The 6,188-nt window shown below is 35.4% G+C and overlaps 1 long non-coding RNA gene across 1 annotated transcript; it reads left to right on the plus strand.

Moving 5' to 3' along the window:
• Positions 1-2,620: 2,620 nt before the first annotated feature.
• On the plus strand, positions 2,621-5,852 carry LOC109580168 (uncharacterized). Its single transcript, XR_002184100.1, has 6 exons — positions 2,621-2,699; positions 2,841-2,885; positions 2,937-3,043; positions 4,145-4,272; positions 4,430-4,699; positions 5,461-5,852. It is a non-coding gene; the product is annotated as an uncharacterized LOC109580168 (long non-coding RNA).
• The last annotated feature ends 336 nt before the right edge of the window (positions 5,853-6,188 follow it).

A 6,188-nucleotide genomic window follows, 5' to 3' on the forward strand; every position in this document is an offset into this window, starting at 1 on the left:
CAGCCTAAAAAAGATTCAACTAAATTACAGCATTCAAAGCACTTGCATACCACTTTACTCAAGTTTCAATGTTAAAAATTAATTGTCCCACTTACCATCTTTGAAATACGAGACAGGTTTTCTGAATGTGCCATTCCTCCATTTTGGCTCATGTAGACAGAAAGTTGTAAATACTTTGAATTAGACTAATTCCTTCTCACAACATGCATAAAAATGGTTAAAGTAATCAAATAACCATAGAAATCGACTTGAAAAAAGTTTTGTGAAGCCTTTACACCATGAGAAGGTATACAGTCCCACCAGATGACAGCTCATGTGACTTTTATTTTCCAAGTGATGTCATAATGGCGGATATTTGGCTAATTTTCTAAGCTGGTTTGCTTTACTTCATTCTTGTGGATAAAAGGCCATAGCATTTTCTTAATGCGTTTAGGCCTCGAAGCAATAACCAGAGAAGGTGTAGGTGAGCGTTTTTATTAATTACACGTACATGCTAAACTTCTATGTGCACTTTTCCTAAGTACACGTACATGCTAAACTTCTATGTGCACTTTTCCTAAGTTTGAACCTATAACCATACTCAAACATTCTGTTGTAACTTTATATTTTTTTGGCAAAATAACTTATTTCTTTGGTATACTTTAGCCCTTTGTTGTTCCACCTTTGTTGTAAAATTTGGTATTGATAGCAGTTGTGGTCAATCAGAATGCTTACTGACTACTGTATTAGTAAAATTTATATTGTAATAGTTAAAAAATGAATCATCATCATCATTATCATTTATTTCCATTACTTCTTCTTCAATTAAGTCTTCGTATACTTCATTATCGCTCCCAAATATCTCCTCAAATTCATCATCATCCACCATATCTGAATCATTTGTGTTCATATTTTCACTGTTTTACACTCACATCCTTCATTGCACCTTTCTCCTTTTTTTTGCAGCTACATCTTGAAGTTTTACAACCTTTTTTGCAGGAACAACCTTGCAATAACCTTGCAACTCTGTGTTTAAATTGTTGTCTGTTATCATCACTGTCCCGTTGAATTTTTATATTATCTCCATCTTGTAACCATCCATTTCCAATCATATCATCCAAGGTAATAACATTATGATCTGCTTGCTTCCACATATTTGATATCCAGCATGTTCATTTCCAATGAGAAAGGAGTGCCTCATTTGTTGGTATCATTTCGTTCTCAAAGGTTACTCTATCCCATATGGTTGTTCTGATATCTTTTAGCCATTCGAAATGATTAGATTTAGCATCTCGAGTATGTGAATAAATTGAGTTAAAGTGGGTTTCAGGTGATGTTTCTTCAAAGCAAGATGCATGTTTTTTGAAATAGATGGTTCCTACAAGATGTAGAAATGATAGGTAGCCAAGGTCTTCATTGCTTTGAGCTGTGTCTGCTAATGTACCAGGTGTTTTGGCATTGTCACCTGCTGTAACAAAATTGCTATACTGATAAAAATACTTTAAGAAAGTAGATTTTCCTATCTGGCTGAAAAAAAGATATATAATCGCAACCTGTTGTGATATATATGGTTTGCATAATTAGTGGTATTCTTTCAGTGTCTATGCCTGACAGGTCTGGGTCATTTACAAGAACACTGATAAACTTACTTAGGTATATAATTTTTAATTCCCTTGAGTTTACAGCACTTAGTTAAACATTTACTTCCTTTCTCTTTGTGCAATTCAAAGGTAGCCCAATGTGGTAGACATCTGTGTCAGGGGATATTACTAGGACACGATTCTTGTCTATTTTATTCACATGCAACCATATTCTGGAGTCAGTTTCTTCTGCATTTGAACTGTATTCTGGATCTGGCTGTGCTTCAAAGGAATGCTTCTTATACCATGCTGTTCTAGAAATGTCATTTTCAAAACATCCAGCTACATATAGTGTTTGACCAGAATTTAAGTGTACATTGATGTTGTTTAGGAAGTAGTTAGCCAAAAAAATAACCAATTGCATCTTGCAATTACAGCACTGAATGGAATCTTCTCTCCATTTTTTGGGGTTGATTTTTTTATCTCCTACCATGTCATCACAGTAATGGTTGGTGCATTCAGATTGTTCAGAATCTTGCCTTTTTTGCTCAAAAAACGTAGGAGATTGACCTAAAGCTCCTGGGTTGTCAAAAATTACATGCACTTTTTGGCAGCCATGCTTAAATTCACGTATGACAAAGTGTCTTATGTGTATTAAGTGGTGTTGTATTAATTAAAAACATACCCTCAGTTATGTAGCTTCAGGAGCCCAAGGCATACTGGTACCAAACATGGGTGGGTTAGCAGCATTATAACGATTCTCGTAATGCTTAGTAACCTAACTCTTCTGCCCTTTATTAAGATTGCCACTGTTATCACAAATTGCTAGGGGTAGTTCGATCAGCTGTTCCTCTAAATTTTGAATTGGTTGCCCAGTCCTTCTTGAAAAAGTCATTTTTTTCCTCATTGCTAAAACAATAAGTTTCCTGTCCTTTTCTAACTGTGACATTTGCCGACTTTTCTTCTTTTTATCAGAAAATGTTTTTAAATTATTTCTTCTGTTAGGAGCAGTTACACTAGGATCTTTCAAAATTATAGCAGAAATCCTCTGAAGAAATTTCTTCTGGCCAATCTCTCGAAAATTCATTAAGTCATTGTTTTGTTCTTGGCTTGGAATTTGATTAGTGAAAGGATTTATCAGTTGAGTTCTACCTTCTGCATGATCTAATAAGGAATAGTCTGCCAGACACTTCACTTGTTGCTCTATATTTGTCTGCATTTTGATATCCTCTGGTTTCTTTGACAATAATGAAAGTAACTTTCTTTTTTCTTTTTCCTTAGGTAGAACTTGGTGCTGGAAATTGTCTAGAATTCGAGCTCTGTGTGGTAAGTATCTTGCAATGCGACTTATGTAATCTGGATTTGTCTTTACAATAGCTGTTTTACAAGACTTGTTGATTAGCATTTCATGAGCCTCATCAATTCCAACTGAATGCCATTGCCGCCCTTGTATATTTACCACAAAGGCACCTTGATTAAAGAAAGTAAGCAATGTTGGAGGCATGTCTTTTATGTCACACAAATTTTGAGTAATTAATTTTTGGTAGTTTTGGTGATCGAATGCTGTAAATATTGCTGCCATGTTTTTCACACAAGCAATGCGTAAAGACCAATTACCACTTCTGATTGCCAAGTAAAGACCAATGTATGCCAATGCATCGGTAAAAACAAACTGAATCCAAAATTTCCAAGTGTCATCTTCTCTACCTTTTCTCTGTACAAATTTTTTGAATTCATCAAAAAAAGTTGCTCTTACTGCAGCTGTGGTACTAAGTGCTTTCTGCAATATTTCCTCGCATTGTAAGGTAGAGTCTGAATCATGTGTTATTGAATTCTGCAGAAGTGAGATTAATTCAGATGATGATGAGCAAACTGTTCCTGGTAGGGAACGTATAAAAATATGTAGCATTGTGCGATAAAGTGACTCCCATGCTTCCATTATGAATTTGTGAGTTCTCTTGAACTGCCCACAAGTTTGTATTGAGGCTAATTGATACCCACAGCTTCTTGCCAAAGATTTTAAACCAGCATCATAATATGCCTTCATTAGGGGGAATTGATAATTCTTTAGTAGATGCCAGTCACCTGGGTATGTGACTATCCACCTATACTGATTTCCATACTCAAATTTTAAGTTTTGTAATACTTCAAATATTTTAGCATCTCCTTCCACAATTACATGCTCCATTTGTCTCCTTGTTGCATATTTGTCATAAAGATCATCTAAAAGAGCTATGATAGTTTTCTTACTGTCTGCCACTGCATGTAACACTTCAATGTAGTTCACTCCTGAAACTTCTGTGTGAGTAGGCCGTATTAGTGAAAGAAATGATTTAATATCAATGAAACAATCCCCAGGATCTTTTTATGTATTGTGTAGTGGTACAACATATATGTGTTGATATCTGAGGTGAAATTGGCAAAAGTATAGCTTCCTTCTTCACTACAAACAAAATCCTCTAAAGCTTTTGTAATGCATCTATGTGTGATTTGTGCACTATACTTTGATAGTAGCTCTGTTATGTTTTGATTGCAAATTGAAAGAACACTGTCAACACCAGTTCTTTTTCTCCTTAATTTTTTAGGCAAAGGTGATGTGACGTCTTTTTGAGGAGATGGAAAAGGTGATAGTCTCTCATTTCTTTTGTGTAATATTCCATTGTCTCTGGACTCAGAAGTCTCCATTTCCTCTTCTTGTAACTCCATTGCTAATGTAAGTGATGGGAGCGGCTTAACAATTTGTATTGTTGTGCCATGCCATGATTTTTCACTTGTTCCATGAAAAACATGTGCATAACTATGCAAAAAATCAATGTTGTCAATTGATACTATTTCAACTGTTGCATTTTCTGTGTCACTATCATTCGTAGGATTCGAAACCTGATAGCGTATATAGCGTTGCAGCACATCAATAGAAGAGCATACACCGATTCGGTTTAAGATTCTAATAAGTAGCTGTGAGCCACCTTGACTTTGAATAATGTCGGTTAATAATGTGTGTAATGGCATGGAACAACGATTGTCTGTGCAGAATAAAACAGCACACAAAATAAAGAAACACTTAATTTGTTTGACTTTATAGGTATACTGAAGATTGATTGGTGACAGTTGACTTTTCTTTGCGTTCTACAGATGATTTGGTAAGACACATTATGGCAATAAACAAAATTGGATCTGTGTTTTGAATCGCCTCATTAATGTTCATAGTAGAACTATCAAAAGGATCATGAGAATCTATTTTGAGTAGAGAGTTAATGGTTTCATGTACTCTGTCGTTTAAATTATCTATTACCTTTGCTACACCTGCTGTTTTGCTAGATATACCTTCTTGCTCTCCATCAATAGGCTCATCAACATCGATGTTTTGTGTAGCTTGATAATTTTTAAATTTCCACAGTAGTTCTGCTGCAAATCCTATCATGTCTGCCTGGTCGATATAATAGGGTTCCATATTTGTGTACACGACAAGCGAACAGCATGTGCTGGCATAAATTACTTTTAAGCTGGAGTAATACCCACTTGGCAGAAACTAAATTTTTGATGGACATACTAATATTGATTTGACGTAGGTGTGCAATTTGCTGAGCATAATGGCAAAATCTATTATGTGCCGTAGCTAGAAGCACTGCTTCTTTTTGTAATAAGTTGTTCCCTACTGTTATGGTTGTTTTAGTTATTGCGTAAGATATTACATCATCTTCTGTTTTTATTAACTCCTGAGTTGGCAACTCATTAAGGCAAGTACTAAATATACTTGACAGATTACTGTCTGAACTGATGACCTTATCTTCCTGTAACAGTTGAAGGTGTATTGTGTAACACTTGTGACATTCTTTGTCGCCTGAATTTATTTTATACTCATATCCTGTTTTTTCTGTCAATATAGTCTGTATTCTTTTAGGATTTGGACAAAATCTAGGTTTTGTTATCCTAAGTGATGAACTGCAAGTTATGCAGGATTTCTGAACTTGGTTATGAATTTGATAATCTGTTTGGTAATGCTCCTCACAGAAGGGTGTTTGGATCAGAATGGTATCGTATTTACACCTTAGATCTGCCACTGACAATAGTCTCTCCATATCTGACCATTTGCTGTTGTGTTTTGAGTTGTTGGCACTTTGATGTATGCAGCATGGAGATATTGTGACCTTTTTCTTTTTCCAGTTCGGTATTACATCTTCATTCCTCAGCAGCTTACCGATGTCTCTCCTGCACTGACTACAAATGGATGTAGCATCTGTCAAATGTAGCTGGGTGATGGCATAGTCTCTTGCTTTTTCATCAGACCACTGATTTGGAGTAGAGAGCAAGGTTGTGCAAAGGCTGCAACAATATGCAACATCAAATACAAGTTTTCTCCTTGAAGAAGCCTATATTTATATACATGACCATACATATTTCATAATATATTGTTTAACCTTACCATTGAATATTTTCCACTACAGCTAAAGTAATGTTTGCAGAAACAAATTGAAAAAAATGCAATAGGTTAAATTCCTATTAATGCAGCTGTGGCAGCCGAACCAAATGACTTAGACTAGGGAGAAAGCTACAAACAACAGTAGTTGGAAAGCCAGTAACACTAATAACTTACCTTATAACTCGTTACTAGATCCTAGGAATACAATG

The sequence above is a fragment of the Amphimedon queenslandica genome, unplaced genomic scaffold (assembly GCF_000090795.2).
Source record: "Amphimedon queenslandica unplaced genomic scaffold, v1.1 AMPQUscaffold_13503, whole genome shotgun sequence".
In the NCBI taxonomy this organism is placed as follows: Eukaryota; Metazoa; Porifera; class Demospongiae; order Haplosclerida; family Niphatidae; genus Amphimedon; species Amphimedon queenslandica.